General features: G+C 33.2%; 1 protein-coding gene across 17 annotated transcripts in view; it reads right to left on the bottom strand.

Moving 5' to 3' along the window:
• Nucleotides 1–1,006: 1,006 nt before the first annotated feature.
• Nucleotides 1,007–17,006, bottom strand: part of ANKRD50 (ankyrin repeat domain containing 50) — a 56,951-nt gene continuing 40,951 nt past the window's right edge. For all 17 annotated transcript variants that reach the window (XM_082391376.1, XM_082391385.1, XM_082391372.1 and 14 more), the window contains one exon: nucleotides 1,007–16,712. The gene's annotated coding sequence lies outside the window, so the exon portion shown is untranslated. The remainder of the gene's footprint in view (nucleotides 16,713–17,006) is intronic.

Raw genomic sequence — 17,006 nt, forward strand, 5'->3', positions numbered from 1 at the left:
CCACTGATTTAAATGTTAATCACATTTAAAAAATATCTTCACAGCAACATCTAAACTGGTGTTTGACCAAACATCTGGGCACTATAGCCTAGCCCAGTTGATACATAAAATTAATGTCATATGTAATAATGGTGCTGTATGTGTCTAATATAAAATTCATCCTCAAATTCTTAAGAGAAAATGTTCAGATTCAAAGTAATGTGCAAATACCCACTATGCTCCAATTCCTAAACAATTGAACTAGGCTAGATCACAAAGGCTAGGTGTGGTTAAAAGACTGAAAAGAATGATGAGTCATCTGTTTACCATTGTTTCCACTTAGATTTATTACCAAATCAGTAAATAAGCAGTTCTGGAAGTACTCAAATCAAATATGTGAACAGACATGACTCCCAGCATCTCCTTTCCCTCCTACAAAAGCATGACTGATGTGATTTCAGGGAGTAGTGTGTTTGCACTCTCAGTGCTGCTCAGAGCCACACACTCACCTTTCACAATATTGGCCTTGGAGAAAGCCACATCCACATTCAGTGGTCCACCTTATTATAAGGAATTTCTTGCTGTGCCATTTTGTGATAATTCTTATAATGTCTGGCCATGGCTGACCTTTACATTTAAAAAGAAATAGTTCAAGATTCAGAGTGGTGATAATAGTCAAAACCTAAGAATCTGTTAATGTTAGATACATATCTAACACTATTATTACTAATGGGATTTTGAATAAGTCCACAAACACTCTTTAAAATTTCCTCCCCCAAATTATGTTATTGTTTTTAACATAGTACATTCTTAAATAGCAGATTTAAATATGAGTATTTTCATAGAGGTTAAAATTAGGTTCAGAGTGTTGAGTAAAGCTAATCAGATGACTGAATGGAATCTTTAGGAAATTTTAAATAGGTTGCAGCAAGCAGGTTATTAAAGAATTATTTATTAAAAATTTTAGCCTAATACACTGAGAAAACATACAATATTCCATTTGCCATAATGATGCATTTATCAAGTATTTTTGGTAATTGTTAGAACCTTAGGTCTAGAGAATCCTTTGACCTAGTATTTGGGCATTTCATAATACATAAAGACAGAGCTACTTTTCATTTACAGCAAGGTAGTATAGCCACAGTGATTAGTCATATAGGTACTAAAGCTAGACTGCTGGGGTTCACTCCTAGCTTTTTGACTCATCTACTCTATGCTTTTGGGCAAATTACTTAAACCTCAGTACAAACCTTGGATGTCTCATATGTAAAATGATGATGATACTAATGCTTACCTTTATTGTGAAACTTAAATGGATAGATAATATAAAGTATTCAAGCCAAGTTACAAGTTGAAATTTCATATTTTAATATATAAAAACCTATAAGAGTCTCCTGAAGTAAAAACCATGATAATTAGAAGTGAAAAATTCTTTCAACAGGATTATCAGCAGACTGTATACTGCATAAGAAAGAGTTAATGAACTTGAGGATGGATGGTTCAGTAGAAATTATCCAAACTATAAACAAATATAAAAAAAAATTAGTGAAAATAAAACTACAGAATAGAAGATCCAACTCTGGGACAATATGAAACAGTCTAATATGTATATAGAATTGAAGGCTCAAAAGAAGAGAAAAAGGGGACAGAACAAATGTAAAGATGGTCTACTCAAGATTTTTCCAAAAGTAATGAAGAAAAACAAACCATATATATGCAAAAAGCTCAGAAAGTTCCAAGCAGAGTAACAAGAAAGAAAAACACATTTAGAGACATTCTCTTTAAATACTAAAAATAATACATAAAAAGATAATCTTAAAGGCAGCCAGAGGTTGTCAGGAGGGAGTAGTGGGCAGGGTGGTCAGGGGAGGAATTAAATACAAACAAAGAATGACAGTGTTTGCCCCACTAGAAACTTTGGAAGCCAGAGGACAATGGAGCAACATCTTTAAAGTACTGAGGGAAAAAAAAAATCAACACACAGATGTATATACTCAGAAAAACTATCTTTCAAAAATTAAATAAAAGTGAAATAATAACTTTTCAAACAAATGAAAGTGAAAGAAATCATTGCCAGAAGACATGGGCTATAAGAATTGTTAAAGGACTTCTTGATCAGGAGAGAGATGATAATAGTTAGGAAACCGGATCTAAAAACAAAGAAATTGTTGTTTTTCCCTTGCTGCTTTTAATATTTTTCTTTGTATTTAATTTTTGATAGTTTGATTAATATGTGTCTCAGCATGTTTCTCTTTGGGTTTATCCTGAATGGGACTCTCTGTGCTTCCTGGACTTGATTGACTCTTTCCTTTCTCATGATAGGGAAGTTTTCGACTATAATCTCTTCAAATATTTTCTCAGGCACTTTCTTTTTCTCTTCTTAAAAAACACAAATACATGGAGGCTAAACAGTGTGCTGCTAAATAACCAAGAGATCACTGAAGAAATCAAAGAAGAAATAAAAAAATACCTAGAAACAAATGACAATGAAACCACGACGATCCAAAACCTATGGGACAGAGCAAAAGCAGTTCTAAGAGGGAAGTTCATAGCAATTCAAGCTCACCTCAAGAAACAAGAAAAATCTCAAATAAACAATCTAACCTTACACCTAAAGCAACTAGAAAAAGAAGAACAAAGAAAACCTAAAGTTAGTAGAAGGAAAGAAACCATAAAGATCAGAGCAGAAATAAATGAAATAGAATGAAGAAAACAATAGCAAAGATCAATAAAACTAAAAGTTGGTTCTTTGAGAAGATAAACAAAATTGATAAGCCTTTAGCCAGACTTATCAAGAAAAAAAGGGAGAGGACTCAAATCAATAAAATTAGAAATGAAAAAGGAGAGATTACAACTGACACCACAGAAATACAAAGCATCCTAAGAGACTATTACAAGCTACTCTATGCCAATAAAATGGACAACCTGGAAGAAATGGACAAATTCTTAGAAAGGTACAACTTTCCCAGATTGAACCAGGAATAATTAGAAAATATAAACAGACCAATCACAGGTAATGAGATTGAAACTGTAATTAAAAATCTTCCAACAAACAGAAGTCCAGGACCAAATGGATTCACAGGTGAATTCTATCAAACATTTAGAGAAGAGTTAACACCTACCCTTCTCAAACTCTTCCGAAAAACTGCAGAGGGAGGAACACTCCCAAACTCATTCTACAAGGCCACCATCACCCTGATACCAAAACCAGACAAAGATATCACAAAAAAAGAAAATTATAGACCAATATCACTGATGAACATGGACGCAAAAATCCTCAACAAAATACTAGCAAACAGAATCCAGCAACATATTAAAAGGATCATACACCATGATCAACTGGGATTTATCCCAGGGATGCACGGATTCTTCAATATACACAAAACAATGTGATACACCATATTAACAAACTGAAGAAGAAAAACCATATGATCATCTCAATAGATGCAGAAAAAGCTTTTGACAAAATTCAACACCCATTTATGATAAAAACTCTTCAGAAAGTGGGCATAGAGGGAACCAACCTCAACAAATTTAAAGCCATATACGACAAACCCACAGCAAACATTATTCTAATGGTGAAAAACTGAAAGCATTTCCTCTAAGATCTGGAACAAGACAAGGATGTCCACTCTCGCCACTATTATTCAACATAGTTTTGGAAGTCCTAGCCATGGCAATCAGAGAAGAAAATGAAATAAAAGGAATACAAATTGGAAAAGAAGAAGTAAAACTGACACTGTTTGCTGATAACATGATACTATACATAGAAAATCCTAAAGATGCCACCAGAAAACTACTAGAACTAATGAATGAATTTGGTAAGGTTGCAGGATACAAAATTAATGCACAGAAATCTCTTGCATTCTTATACACTAAGAACGAAAGATCAGAAAGAGAAATTAAGGAAACATTCCCATTTACCATTGCAACAAAAAGAATAAAATACCTAGGAATAAACCTACCTAGGGAGGTAAAAGACTTGTACTCAGAAAACAATAAAATATTGATGAAAGAAATCAAAGATAACATAAACAGATGGAGAGATATACCATGCTCCTGGATTGGAAGAATCAATATTGTGAAAATGACTATACTACCCAAAGCAATCTACAGGTTCAATGCAATCCCTATCAAATTACCAATGACATTTTTCACAGAACTAGAACAAGAAATTTTACAATTTGTATGGAAACACAAAAGACCCCAAATAGCCAAAGCAATTTAAGAAAGAAAAACGGAACTGGAGGAATCAGGCTCCTGGACTTCAGACTACACTACAAAGCTACAGTAATCAAGACAGTATGGTACTGGCCACAAAAACAGAAATATAGATTGATGGAACAGGATAGAAAGCCCAGAGATAAACCCACGCACATATGGTCACCTTATCTTTGATAAAGGAGGCAAGAATATACAATGGAGAAAAGACAGCCTCTTCAATAAGTGGTGCTGGGAAAACTGGACAGCTACATGTAAAAGAATAAAATTAGAACACACTCTAACACCATACACAAAAATAAACTCAAAATGGATTAAAGACCTAAATGTAAGGCCAGACACTACAAAACTCTTAGAGGAAAACATAGGCAGAACACTCTATGACATAAATCACAGTAATGTCCTTTTTGACCCACCTCCTAGAGCAAGGGAAATAAAAACAAAAAATAAACAAATGGGACCTAATGAAACTTAAAAGCTTTTGCACAGCAAAGGAAACCATAAACAAGTGGAAAAGACAACCCTCAGAATGGGAGAAAATATTTGCAAATGAAGCAACAGACAAAGGATTAATCTCCAAAATATACAAGCACCACATGCAGCTCCATATCACAAAAACAAACAACCCGATCCAAAAATGGGCAGAAGACCTAAATAGACATTTCTCCAAAGAAGACATACAGATGACCAACAAATACATAAAAAGATGCTCAACATCACTAATCATTAGAGAAATGCAAATCAAAACCACGACGAGGTATCACATCACACTGGTCAGAATGGCCATCATCAAAAAATCTACAAACAATACATGTTGGACAGGGTGTGGAGAAAAGGGAACCCTCCTGCACTGTTGGTGGGAATGTAAATTGATACAGGCACTATGGAGAACAGTATGGAGGTTCCTTAGAAAACTAAAAATAGATCTACCATATGACCCAGCAATCCCACTACTGGGCATATACCCTGCAAAAACCATAATTCAAAAAGAGTCATGTACCAAAATGTTCATTGCCGCTCTATTTACAATAGCCAGGACATGGAAGCAACCTAAATGTCCATCGACAGATGAATGGATAAAGGAGATGCGACACATATATACAATGGAATATTGCTCAGCCATAAAAAGAATCGAAATTGAGTTATTTGTAGTGAGGTGGATGGACCTAGAGTGTGTCATACAGAGTGAAGTAAGTCAGAAAGAGAAAAACAAATACCATATATTAACGCATATATATGGAATTTTAAAAAGTGGTACTGATGAACCTAGTAGTAGGGCAGGAATAAAGACGCAGACATAGAGAACGGACTTGAGGGCATGTGGGGGAAGGGGAAACTGGGAAGAAGTGAGAGAGTGGCATGTACATATATACACTACCAAATGTAAAATAGATCGCTAGTGGGAAGGTGCTGCATAGCACCAGGAGATCAAGTCGATGATTTGTGACCACCTAGAGGGATGGGATAGGGAGAGTGGGAGAAAGGGTCAAGGGGGGCGGATATGGGGACATATGTATATGTATAGCTGATTCACTTGTTACACAGCAGAAACTAACACAACATTGTAAAGCATTTATACTCCAATAAAGATGTGAAAAAAAAAAAACATAAAGAGTGCTAGAAATGGCAAAAAATGGGTAAATATAAAGTTTTGGGTTTTTTTTAATCTTTAAAAATAGCTGAATGTCTAGAGCAAAAATAGTAAGAATACATTGTGGGGTTTAAGTCATGTGTAGATATAAAATATATGATAACAATAACGCAAAGTGTGGGAAAGAGAAAATCGAAACATATTATTATAAGGTTGTTAAACTATATGTAAAGTGTAATCTTATCTGAAGGAACACAGTGATAAGTTAATGATGTATACAGTAGACCCTAGAACAATCATTAAAAAACAAAATTAAGAGCTATAAATAATAGCTAATAGTTGGAATAACATGGAACCATAAAATAATACTCCAAAATAAAACCAGAAAACAGAGAATAAAGGAACGAAGAACAAAGGAGACAAACATAAAAAAAGTAGCAAGACAGTAGACAAACTCAGTCATATTAGCTATATTAAATGGAAATGGTCAAATATTCCAATCAGAAGACAGATTGTTAATTGGATAAAAAGAAGCAAGGACCAACTACATACCATGTATAAGAAACCCACTTCAAATATAAAGAAATAAATAGGTTAAAAGTAAAGGAGATTAGGATTGACATATATAGACTACCATGTGTAAAATAGATAGCTAGTGGGACTCTGCTGTATAGCAGAGGGAGCTCAGTTTGGTGCTCTGTGATGACCTAGAGGGGTGGGATGGTGGGAGAGATCCAAGAGGGAGGGGATATATGTATACATATAGCTGATTCACTTCATTGTACAGCAGAAACTAACACAACATTGTAAAGCAATTATACTCCAATAAAAAAAAGCAGAAAGTAAAAGGATGGAAGAATATACTAGGAAAAAAGACTTCGAAGAAAGTTGTAATGGCTGCATTAATATCAGACAAAAGAGACTTCAGAATAAGGAATTTTGCCAAGGATAAAGGGGTACATTGAATAAGGATAAAGGGGTCAATTCATCAAGAGGGCACAATGGTTCTAAATTCATAAACAAAATCTGAAAGATCTGAAACGAGTAAGACAAATCTGCAATTATAATTAAAGATTTTAGTACTCCTTGTTCATTCATCGACAGAACAAGTAAACAAGAAAACGTAAGAGCTGAACAATACTTAACCAACTTGACATAATTGACATATATATAACATTTCATCCAACAACAGCATAAGTGTTTTTTTCAACTGTACATACATGAAACATTACTAAGATAGGTGTATTCTGGGCCATGGAACAACCTCAACAAATGTAAAAAGATTGAAGTCATAAAAAGTATGTTCTCTAATGCCAATGGAATAGCCAAGAATGAATAATCAAAATGTATCTTTCTAGAAAAATCTGAAAGTATACCCAAATATTTAGAAAGCAAACAATACATATCTAAATACACTTGGGTCAAAAAGAGAAATCACAGGGTAATCAGAAGATACTTTTGACTGAATGCAAAAGAAAAACAATATGCCATTTGTAGAATGTGGTTAAAGCAGTGCTTAGAGGAAATTTTGTAGCATTAAATTATTATATTGGAAAGAAGATCTCAAATAAATAATCTAATGCAAATTTTTTTTCTGTAAATGGAAAGATAGTGAGTAATTTTGACTTAATGGGTCATACATACAATCTCTGTTGCAACTATTTAACTATATTTTCATAGTGTGAGAGCAGCCATAAGGAATATGTAAAACATGGGTATGACTATGTTCCACCTTATTGGAATAGAAAGTTCTTTGTCAGTCTTTTAAAAAATTTTAGCCATTCTTGTGGATATATAGTTAAATCTCATTGTGATTTTAAATTGGTTTCTCCTACAGATTAATGTTGAGCCTCTTTTCACATGTTTATTTGCCATCTGTATATCTTCTTTAATGTAGTATCTTTGAATATTTTGCCCATTTTTTCAACTAGGATGAAATTAGGTTTTCTTATTATTGTGTAGTACAAGTTCTTTATTTTAGACACAAATGTTCATTTGATGAAAATACTATCCTTTCACTATTGAATTACTTTGGCATTTTGTTGAAAGTCAATGGAACAAATATGTGTAGATCTGTTCATTAACTCATTTCTGTTCCATTGATCTATCTCTATCATTATGCCAATATCATACTATCTTGATTACTTTTACAGTAAATCCAATTTTTTTCTTTTTTCAACGATATTTTGACTACCCTAAGTCCTTTGCATTTCCATGTAAATTTTCAAATCATTTTGTTAATATCCACACAAATACACTGCTGGGACCTTGATTGTTATTTCACTGAATCTATAGATAATTTGGGGAGAATGCACTTCTTATGAATATTGAGTTCTCTGATTCATGAAGACAATATATCACTCTATTTCTCTCAGCAATGTTTTGTAGTTTTCAGTGTATATTTGTTGCACATATTTTGTTAAATTTATCCCTAAGTATTTCATTTTTTTTCTGATGCTTTTGTAAATAGTATTTTTAAAATTTCTTTTTCCAATTGTTTGTTGCTAGTATAAATAATATTTTTGTGTTTGTGTACTGACCTTGTTAAATTCACTTAAATAAAAACAAGTGAATTCTGCAAGATTACCCATAAAAGTTAGTACACTAACAAAGAACATGTGTAAACTGAAATTAAAAGCTCAATCTGTAATTGCTTCAAAGAACATGAATTACTTAGATATATACTTAACCAAACATTTACAGGATCTGTAAATGAAAAATTACAAAAGCTGATGAAAGAAATCAAAGATCTAAATAAATTTACTTAGCTCTAGACTAGCTAAAATTTCCACTGAGAGACACAGGCCCTAGAAAATCTGAAAAAAGTAATATGGGAGGAATCATGATACTTTATATTAAGGCTTACTATATATCTACTGCAATCAAGATAGAGCAGTATTGGCAGAGTAAGAGACACACAGGTCAAAAGAACAGAATAGAGAACCCAGAAATAGACCCACACAAAGATGCTGAACTGATTTTTGACAAAGGTGCCAAAGCAAATCAGTGAAGGAAGAATAAACTTTTCAACAAAAGTTGCTGAAGTAATTGGACTTTCATAGCCAAGAAAAAAAATGAACTCAACCTAAACCTAAATGTAAAATGTAAAAACTGTAAAATATTTAGAATAAAAGGACAAAAGTCTTCGGGGTCTAGGGCTAAGAAAAGAGTTCTTAGGTTTGACAGAAAAAGCACAATCCATAATTTAAAAAATTTGATAAATTGGAGGGCACCAAAATTTAAAACTTTTGCTCTGTAAAAGAGTATATGAAAAAAATGAAGACAAGCTACTGACTGTGAGAAAATATTGCAAACCATGTATCTGACAAAGGATTCGTATCTAGAACAAATAAAAAACTCTAAAAACTCTACATTAAAAACCCCCAAAAAATCCAATTGGAAAATAGGCAAACAACGCAAACATTTCACTGAACAGAATATATAGATGGCAAATAGACACATGAAGAGATGTTCCACATCATTAGTCATTAGAGAAATTCAAATTGAAACATGAGCTACCTCTATATATTTATCAGAATGGCTGAAATAAAAAACAGTGACAACGAATTCTGGCAAGGATGTGAGGAAATTGGAGCACTCACACATTGCTGATGAAAATGTAAAATGATATAGTTACTCTGGAAAAGTGTGGCTGTTTCTTATAAAATTAAACATGCAATTACCATGTGACTCAGCAATTGAAGTCTGGGCATTTATTCTAGAGAAATGAAACCTTATATTCACAAAAAAAATCTATACACAGATATTGATAGCAGCTTTATTCAAAACAGCTCAAAACTGGAAACAGTCCACATGCCCATCAATGGGTGAATCGTCAAATAAACTGTGGCATGTACACACCATGAAATATTCAGCAGTAAAAAGAAAAACAACTACTGACACACGCAACTTAGATAAACCTCAAGGGAACTCTGCTGAGTGAGAAGCCAAGCCAAAAACATTACATACGCTATGATTCTATTTATTTAACAATTTTGAAATAATAAAATTATGAAAATGGAGACTGGATTAGTGGTTGCCAGGAATTAAGAATGGAGGGGCTGGATAGGAAGCAGGTGAGTGTAGTTACGAAAGCAACACAAGGGATCCTTGTAGGCACGGAACTGTTTTGTATTTTGACTGTTGTGTTGGATATAGGAACATACACAAATGATAAAACTGAACGGAAATAAATGTGTGCATGTGCGCGTGCACGCGCGCACAGATGAGAACATGTAAAACGGAAATTGGAATAAGATTGGTGGATCTTATCAATGATAATATCTTGCCTGTGATATTGTTCTGTAGTTTCCCCAGATGCTACCATATGAGGAAATTAGAGAAAGGGTACATAGGGTATCTATTATTTCTTACAACCGCATGTGAGGCTACAGTCATCTCAATGACAATTTCAATTAAAAAGACTGACAATTCCAAGTGTGGGTGAAAATGTGGAGACACTGGAAATCTCATCCACTGTTGGCGAGGATGCAAAATGGTAGAGCCACCTTGTAAAGGGTTTCATTAATTTCTTATAAATGTGAAGGTATACGTACCTTGCAACTCAGCAATCCCACTCCTAGATATTTACCCAAAACAAATGAAATCATATGTTGACACAAATATCTAAATGCAAATAAGATATTTCTAAAAAGGCAAAACTATTAAGAAATCAGACTAGTGGTTGTCAGAGGCTGGGGGTGAGAAGAGAGAATTGATTTCCAAAGGGCATGTACAAAGGAACTTTATGAAGTGATGGAAATATTCTATATCTCAATTGTGGTGGTGTTGATATTGTATACATTTGTCAAAACTCATCAAACTATCCTTTAAAAGGATGAATTTTATTGTATGTAAGTTATACCTCACATTAAAAAATTCAGCAAGACTTATGAATATATGATCAATATACTGAAACGATTTCTATATATAACAAATAGAAAATGAAATAAAAATACCATTTACAACAGCATCAATGAGCAACAAATTATCTAGGAATACATCTAATAGATGCACATACCTCTACACAGAAATCTAAGAGACATTACTGAAAATAATGAAAGATACACAAGTTCATTGATTGGAAGACTAAATGTATAAACAGATCAATTCACCCAGCTCCAAATTGATCTGCAGATTCAATGCAATCCCAGTCAAAATCTCTTGGCAAGTTTCTTTTTGAAATGACAACTGAGAAGCTGATTTTAAAAGTTCTATGGAAACGCAAAACAGTGCTAAGAAGAGCCATGGCAATCTTGAAGAAAAGAGTGGGAGGATTCACACTACTAGATATTAAAACTTCTAAAGCCACAGTAATTAAGTGTGTCTGATATTGGCTCAAGGATGGACAAAAAAGATCCACCCTTATAAGAATACCTGATTTATGACAAAATGATACTAAAATACAATGAGAAATAGATAATGCTGGATTAATTTGATAATTCATCAAGGTAAAACAAAAACCTATTAGAAGAAAACATAGGAGACTATCATCATGACCTTGGGCCAGGCAAATATTTATACAATAGGACACAAAAAAGCATAACTTCTAAAAAATATTAAATAAGAACCTCTATTAAAACATGCCATTATGAGAGTGAAAGGGCAAAGCACAGAATCAGAGAAGATATCTGCATTGTATATATTATAACAAGGATTTATATCCAAAACATAATAGAATTTCTAAGAACCAAGAAAACCAAGGGGGAAAAGGGGCAAATTTCTTCACAAGTCAGCATATACGAATAGACAAAAATCATATGTAAAACGTCTAATTTCTTTAGTCATCTGGGAAATGCAAATTCAAACCTCAAATGCAATACTAGAATACAATCAAACAGAATGACAAAAAAAAGAGAAAAGAAAAAAGAAGAAAATTAAACAATACCAAGTATTGACAAGGATGTAGAGCAATAAGAGACTATTGTGTATGGCTGATGTGTGTAGAAATTGATACAATCACTTTGGAAAATTGTTTGACATTATTAAAGCTAATCATACACATACCAAAAGATGCAGGAATTTCACTCATCATGAAAAAGAAATGTATACATATGGACACCAAAAATATGCACAAAAATGTAACTGCCTGCAGAATTTCCAAGAGCCCAAAACCAAAACAATCCAAATACCCATTAGTAGTAAAATGGATTTTTGAAAGTATGGTCAATTCACACAATGCAATATTATACAACAGTTTTAAAAGACAAACAATACTATAGCAACGAAAAGGGGTACACCACTGTTACACATAGTGTGGATAATTTTAGAAACATAACATTAAGGGAAAGAAAATAGCACAAAAAGGACATATTGTTTGATTCCATTTCTATGAAGCTTAAATAAATAGTCAATACTAATCTATCATGAAGAAAGGCAGAATAGTGGTTTTCTTTGTTGGGGGTAATGTCTAGGAAGTGGCAAGGGAGGTTTCTGAGAGTATGATTACAGCCTACTTCTTGATCAGGCGATGGTTAAACAGGTATGTTCACTTTATAAAAATGTACAGGACAGGAACTTAGGATTTGTGTTTCTTCCTGTGTATGTTATATTTCAACCTAAGTTTACAAACAAAATAGGAGTAACAGACACATTAAAATTGCAGCAACAGTTCTTTTGGGACATACCTTTGTATCAATTTAGAACAAGAATAAGTAGAAAGCTAGATGTACACAGGGGCTTTTTCTAAACATTAAAAATATATTCTTCTAAGAATACAGTCATTAGAATGTAGCTAAATTTTGCCAGTGTGGTAATGACAGTGTGTATTTAAGAGTAGAAATCTAAATATGCAGTAAATTTCAAATGACTCCATTTTAATATTGGATAATTCTAATTTTACTATATTAACAAGACAAGCAAGCAGAGACCCTATCTTAAAGATGAGATGAGTGCATATATTTGCATGATGAATAAAATTTTCCCAGAAATTCAGGAATCTATGCCTTTGATATGTATCTCACTACTATTAGTTGGATTCCCTCCAACTGTTAGGCCAAAGGAGTGAAAACATTAGTCATTGCCAAGTTCCCAGTGTATTTCCTTGGACCACCAGCTAGAAAATTCCATGTAAGTTTATTTAGTCAACCAGTCTGTTTTAAAATTCTTCTATGTACATCACCCATTTGTGTTTTAAAAAAAAATTATTAAAAATTTTTAAAGTAAGACTTTTATTATTCCAACAATTTTATAAAGAATGTGAGGTAATGACTATAGAACCCTGTAATTATTGTAAAATTACCTAACAGAACATGCCTTGTTGGCCCTTTTAGAAACCTCTATGGAGTACAGACACACACACACACACACACAATACTGTGTTCTGGTGGAAGAAGCAGAAGGTCTTGAAGAAGTGACTTAAGTTTACTGAGTGAAGCATACATAGAAAATTATTTAGAAAATGAATGACCATTGTTTGCAATAAAACCCCAAAATATCAAATTTAAGATGCCCATGATATTCTGAGGATCAAGGAGCACACACACATGCACACAATTTATTGGATTACTGCAATTTCAGAGGCAGGAAACCTGACATGGTGAGATACAGTATGTTTTTGGGGGTGGGGGGAGAATATTAAGTCCTTATAGAAACTTTAGGAAGATACTAAGGCTAGATCTTTTTGTTTTTCTACCTTCCTTTGAAAGGTTTTATATCTCATTTTTTTCTTTGTGAAATGTTTCCAAAATTCATTTGCTCAGTATGTACTTAAAAGAAGTTAACTTAAAACAACTAGCAGTTGCTTTTACTGCAAGCACGTTCATGGATGTTCTATTGGTTCAAGGATAAAATTAAAACAAGATATCCTCTGTAAAGCAAATATATTTATTATGCACTTTCATATACATAGGGATTTTTGCTTAATATAATACAAGGAATAAAATAAAACTTTTACAATGTGAAATTCAATGTACATTTTAGGCTATTTACATACCCCAAACCAAGGGAAAAATGAAAAAAAGAAAAAGCATTTGTCTGAAACTACATTTGCTGAGAAGTGTAAGCGGAGGACGTTAAAGTAAAACAAACATTTGCATAGGCAAACAACATTGGAAAAAGTACTTACTCCTGTTTTTTTAATCAGTGAACTATTATTGGTGAGGATCCCAGTAGGCATGGGGGTGAGGGTGAAGGACATAACATAGCTGGCTGTACTTTGCAGGACATACTGAGTTCTGGTCAATTTTCCTTCCAAAACCTTTCCTAAAAACATGGAGATTTTATTTTTCATTGCTGTATTTTTTATCACTTCCTTTATTATCAACTCATGACTGTTAGGGAAGGAGCACACATGGAATGGTATAAAACTGTTATAAGCACATGGCATCATGGTTGTGTTGTGGCATCAGGTGATTTACAAAATTTAAACATTTTTATTTTAAAAATAGCTATTTAGGAGTTTTATATTTGTGGGACTATTTTTACTCTCTTAATGAAGCAGAAGCTATTGTCGGTCATGGTATTAAATAAATCCCCATAGAAACAAATAAGCAAAGCAGGGCATCTTCAGCCCCCTTTTCATCCTTATTCTAACTGAAAGCCATTGCTGTTCTATTCCAAAACTTAATTAATATAAAAACATCCAGAGGAATATTTACTTTTGAAAATCATATTTTTCCAGCAGGTTCTCTTCCTACCAACTGTTTCAAGTGTATATAGTATGGATATGAAAACATTTAGCTCTTCAGAAAACATAAATCCCTTATGTAATGAGCCATATCTTTGCCCTTTGGCCACAAGGTGCATTTTTGTAAAAACAATAAAATTAAATAAATACAATTCCAATAATTCAAGATTTACTAGAAAAACTGGCAGCTTTCAGGGTTCTCTTTCTAAAGAAAAATATACCTAATAAGAAATTGGAGCTTCATCTTCTAAAATTACGTAAATGTACTGTATTTGAGATATGAGTAAAGTTGGTTATAATAATAGGATGTGTTCATATTTATTAACAGAATCATTAACACTTTTAAGGCTACTTTGCAAGAGTCCTATTAAGTGTATTTAATCAATGTCCCATAGGGACAAAAATTCAATACTTGAAACATTCACATTCGAGTAATCAATATTGCCATGTCACCTTAATATTAATTGAACTTATCTCCTATTCTTGATTATGACTTACTGATGACATAAACGCATGAGTTTTGCTGACTTTAAAAAACAGAAGCAAAAATAAAAGCCTTATAGGAAGATCAAGTGAAACATTTATCACAACCAGTTATACATTTCTAGTTCTGTGAACAATGTATCATGTATATGTCCTTCATATATGAAGATGACATTACTGATCTCAGTTACTTAGACATTTTCTAAAGATTTTTTCCAGTAGTAGCAATGGTTTTGTGCTGAATCTCCAAATTCTCTTCCCTTATTCCTCCTTATGCACATAGAAAGAACAGAATTTCTGGGTTTTGTAAGATCCCAGGGCTTTTTCAAAGATCAAACCTACAACCTTGGTTTCTAAACAATAAATTTTAATCTTTCCAGACATGCACACAACCCACTAAGCTAGCTCAACTGGTTTAGAGTCCACCCAGGAGGCTAAAGCTCTGGGTCACATGCTCATTTGAGTGGTCAACTTTGTTTTCCTTGGTTACAGACTTCACCCTTAACCCTGGCATCCATCATTCTGGAAGCGATTGTCCAAAGAGAAAAACAGGAAAGAGTATGTGGACAGAAAAGTGCAAATCCATCACTACCATTTATCAAATAGCAGTAAAAAAAAAAAAATACACCTGTGCTATGGCCGATAGGTTAGTGGTGTCATCAGTGAAGGAAAACATGTGCTATATTCATCAAGAATATTCATCCAACTAATCACTAAAATTGATCCAATTGATTCTGAGTGGGGGCTATTTTGGTCATGCAGTGATTTACAAAATAGAAACAACTGAGAGAGAAGCTAGCATCACAATTTACAGTGGTAGATATTTTATTTAACTGGATGGAAGAGAGAAGGGTAGTCAATGAATTGTTCAGGGATCAAAAATCTACCCTCAGATAGACAGGTGCATCTCCCTCTACACACATGCCACTGAGGCCTGGCTCTGTCCCTGAGAATTTTCATGCCTCAGGAATGATCATCTGTCTTCTTGAAGGTGGAATGACAAGTGAGTGGAAGGTGAAACTGCATCCCAGTGAATGAAGCAGAACTTTATTCTGCCTATAGTCTGTGTGTGTGTTTTCTTTTCTTTCTTTTTTCTTTTCTTTTGCTTTTTTCTTTTTTTTTGACACCTTTAGCCAAAGATTAGGAGGATTCTACCGGGAAATCCAAATATAAACTACTTGGAGCAGATCCCTAAAATACTAGACATTTTAAAAAGCTTTCATGAAACTATTTTTTCACCTCGATGTGGCATTAAATAGAAACACATTTTTAACCAGTGCTGAAGGTGTAGTGAACGTAAAATAGTTGCATGATTTATTTTATTGAGTGACATTTTTAAGGATACAGGAAACAAGCCATACACTACAACAAGGCAAATACAACTGAAACAGTATGCTTAAGTTTTGTTTGCCACAGAAAGAAAAAAATAAATACAAAGAACACTGCCTTTTCATATATATTTGATCATGGCACATGCACATTTATCAAATCTTAACTTAAAATACTTTACTCAAAATCTTTTTCAGCTTTTATCAGGGAACTGCAGTATGTATCTGCATTTTAAAAAAAAAGTGCTTACGCTTGGGTAGTGAATACAAAGCACACAAAATGAGATTTTTTTAAGTACAGAGGGTTACACTGAGAAGGCAGCCTTACTATTTAGGCACATTACAGTATTTAAGGTAACTGTACTGCAGATATCACATTCTTCATTTTTTTTTTTTTCAGCAAATCAACAGGCATTTTATGTTTTCATCCAGTAGCTGAAGAGTCACTCCAATCACAATGTCTTCTGTTTCACAGAATAGGAAACTAATGCAAAAGTTAAAAAAAAAATTAATTTCTATATTATACTTATTATCTAACTACATCGTTTTAAAACCCTACAAAAGAATATATACATATATTTACTATGTAAAGCACAAAAGTAGACCTTTTAGAGATTCATTATTTAACATATAAATCACTTTTAAAGATTCCACAAAGTGTTTACCTTAATTCATATGTTTTACTGTATAATATATATCTACACTTAACCTTTACAAAAGATAGAATGAGTTGGAGGGCTATACCATCAGAACTAAATATTTTTAAAATAAATCACAT

This window comes from Balaenoptera borealis, assembly GCF_965194805.1.
Source record: "Balaenoptera borealis genome assembly, chromosome: 4".
Classification (NCBI taxonomy): Eukaryota; Metazoa; Chordata; class Mammalia; order Artiodactyla; family Balaenopteridae; genus Balaenoptera; species Balaenoptera borealis.